This window comes from Brachyistius frenatus, unplaced genomic scaffold, assembly GCF_029030835.1.
Source record: "Brachyistius frenatus isolate BFR_SWC_R1_liver_20210118 unplaced genomic scaffold, ASM2903083v1 Contig_288, whole genome shotgun sequence".
Classification (NCBI taxonomy): domain Eukaryota; kingdom Metazoa; phylum Chordata; class Actinopteri; family Embiotocidae; genus Brachyistius; species Brachyistius frenatus.
The window spans coordinates 282,197-284,996 of record NW_027210887.1 but is presented as its reverse complement, the minus strand read 5'-3'; the positions used below and the strand labels follow the sequence as shown (position 1 = coordinate 284,996).

Sequence of the window (2,800 nt, the reverse complement as noted above, 5' to 3'; positions counted from 1 at the left end):
ACATTAGAGAGAAGCAGCGTCTGTGCAGCGTCCTCCATCTGGCCAAATTACAGCAACACAAAATGTCCAAAATGACGATCTTTCAGCTGGGAATGGTTATGTTCGCCATATGTTTATCAACACAGGTAAGATATTTCTGATGGATGCGTCTTAACTGTGTAGTCGTTGGACTTTAATGATGTTTCTGTGTTAGAATGGGTGTGATGGGCTGGATTACAGCAGGCGAGACATGAAGCTCTCCTGGGAAATTAACATGATCCTGAATTGTAGTCAGTTAGTTTTAAAATGTGTCTTTAATTAAACACTCCTATTTTTTCCACATTTATTTTTACCTCTCGATTAGTTTACACTGCAGTGAATTAATGATTTAGGTGCTGTGTATTGTCTACCTTTGCAAAGGCGGAGGAAGAATCTAAAGTTTCTTTTTGGTGCAGTGTGCCAAAAGAAACCTGACACGCACGCACTGAAATTTAGGTCTCTCTTTTTTTCCCGAGCCAATCGTCCCATGTTGTCAGAAAGTGTACAGCATTGACTAGATGAGTAGTCAGAAATAACAGTGTGGTAATGGTTTAAAACTTGGAAAACACTGCCTGACATTTTAATTAACTCTATGTTCCCAGTGAGAATAATTTAGCCGTAATCTCATTATTCTTAATGAAATTGAATCCCTTGCTTTGAAGCCTGACCGCTCAATATGTCATCTCAAAGCATCTGGTATTTTTTTTCATACGACTTCAAAGTTGATCAAAAACTAAGCAGAGATTTTATTACAGTTTAATTTGAATCCCTCCATCCTCCTCCTCCTCCTCTTCTTCTTCCAACAGGCGGCCTCCCAGAACAGCACAGACACCCCAGCAGGGGGAAACTCCACCTCCTCCACCAACGCCACCACCACCATGGCCACAGACACCTACAGCAGTTCGGCCAACTCCACCTCCCCAACCGGAGCGGGCGTCTCGCTGCACGCAGGCACCTTCTCTTTCCTAATCCCAGTCGTCATGGCAGCCTCTTTCCTGCATCGCTACTGCTGAAGCCTGGACCCCACCGCCCCCCTCTTCTCTGCCTCAACACTCCTCCTCGCCTCCCATCCCACCCAGTCCAGCTTCTCTTCTCTCTCAGAGACCACAAGACTAACATGGATGGACTCCACAACCTTCTTCGTCCTCCTTCAGTAATGCTAAAAATATGTAATTCAAGACATTTCTTTTCAGCAGGAGATCATCACCAAGCCCTGCCCCCCCTTTCAGCCTGCATGGAATCAAAAGGAATGGTGGTGCACGCGGCTTCTCTTTGGCTTGCGTTTCCATAGTCACGCCATCACACTTTGGAGATGCTCAGGGCTGCGATTGTCATGTCACATGTCTTGATTGAAATGCGGACCACTTGAGTGTACAGAGATTCTTTTTGTGGCTTCAAGTCCACCTGGCAATGAATATCCGAATGGGTTTTTGTCTGTTAAAGTGAAGGTTGGCACAGTAGGAGGTTTAAGAAAAGTGTGAGCCAGATGATATTTTTAGTTGGGTTTTTTCAAAAACATTTGGCTCTTCTGTCTTTCTATTAGAACCGTCATTGAGATGTATGTAGCAAATGAGTTGCCACAGAACTCGTGTCAGTTTTGCCTTGTGATTTTTCAAGAGTTGTGGTCTTTTACAATGAGGGTTTGATTGACACCTTTCCTCCCTTCATCCCGGGGTCAGACCCAGGAAATGACTGTATGTACAACCATATGGGAAGGGTTGATGTTAGATTTATATTTCCCCCTTATAGTTTATATTTTGTATAAATGGAAATGTTGTACTGTCTATTAGTTTGCGTACAAAATAATGGAAGAAATGTACAATAAATTATGAAAAATGACAACTGTAATTGTTTCTTTGATTCCAGTTTTATCTAACTGTATTTTAAATGTTTATCTTTCCGGTGGAACTTCAACCCAATCCTTGATAGACTTCTTCTCCCCTCCAAATTTGTATGGCTCTCCATAAAATGATCCCTATAGATTTAAAGGGTGTGGCGATGTTGTATTCATCATTACTAAACTGCCAGTCGGTCTAGACAGGCAGCTGGTGGGCTGCAGGCCAGAGATGGACTCAGCATTCCCTCACAGATCTCCTCTGGATCAGTGCCAGAACACTAACTGGATATAAAACAATATCACCTTCTCTGGTGTTCTTGTGATGGACAACATGTAGATAGTTGGAGGATGATTCTTGATTTCGAATGTACGAGAAGGAGAGGCTGTGCCGAAACCTGTTATTTCACTCCAAAGTTTGAATACCGTAATTTCAATTCCTAGAAGAATAAAGATGAGCCCAAAGAGCCCTCAAGGGAACACAATGTCATATTTGATTAGTTAAACAAGTTTGACTTTTGGCTATTGCTCGCGCCTGTCTAGTCCCTTCAGTGCGCCAGTGCTTAATTCTCCAACAGCTGCACAGCATGAAAACATATCTGTACGGACACAAATACAGTTAATCTTCCAGTGAGATATCTTTCTGAAGTACTTAACAGAGGAAAAGTTTATCTAAAGATGAAAGATGTACTACTGGGAAAAAAAACAGCATACTTACAGTTAGTATAATTCAATTTATTTGTGTAATTGAAAAAGCTATAGTATTAGCATATCTATTCTTTCACTTGTATAAAAATGCATTTTGGTTTGTGCTGTTTATTTGATCAAGTTTGCAGCATTTTGGAATAAAACTTATATCATAATATTCCTATTCTGTGTCCTTTTGTGGCTACTTTCAAAGCTTTCTTTGTGTTATTCTCTGTTAGTTTGGCAAGCAGATGAGTAAAA

The 2,800-nt window shown here is 41.2% G+C and overlaps 1 long non-coding RNA gene across 1 annotated transcript; it reads left to right on the top strand.

Annotated features, from left to right (window-relative positions):
• On the top strand, positions 1 to 1,854 carry LOC138635067 (uncharacterized). The gene is made up of 2 exons (XR_011312052.1): positions 1 to 125; positions 825 to 1,854. It is a non-coding gene; the product is annotated as an uncharacterized lncRNA (long non-coding RNA).
• The last annotated feature ends 946 nt before the right edge of the window (positions 1,855 to 2,800 follow it).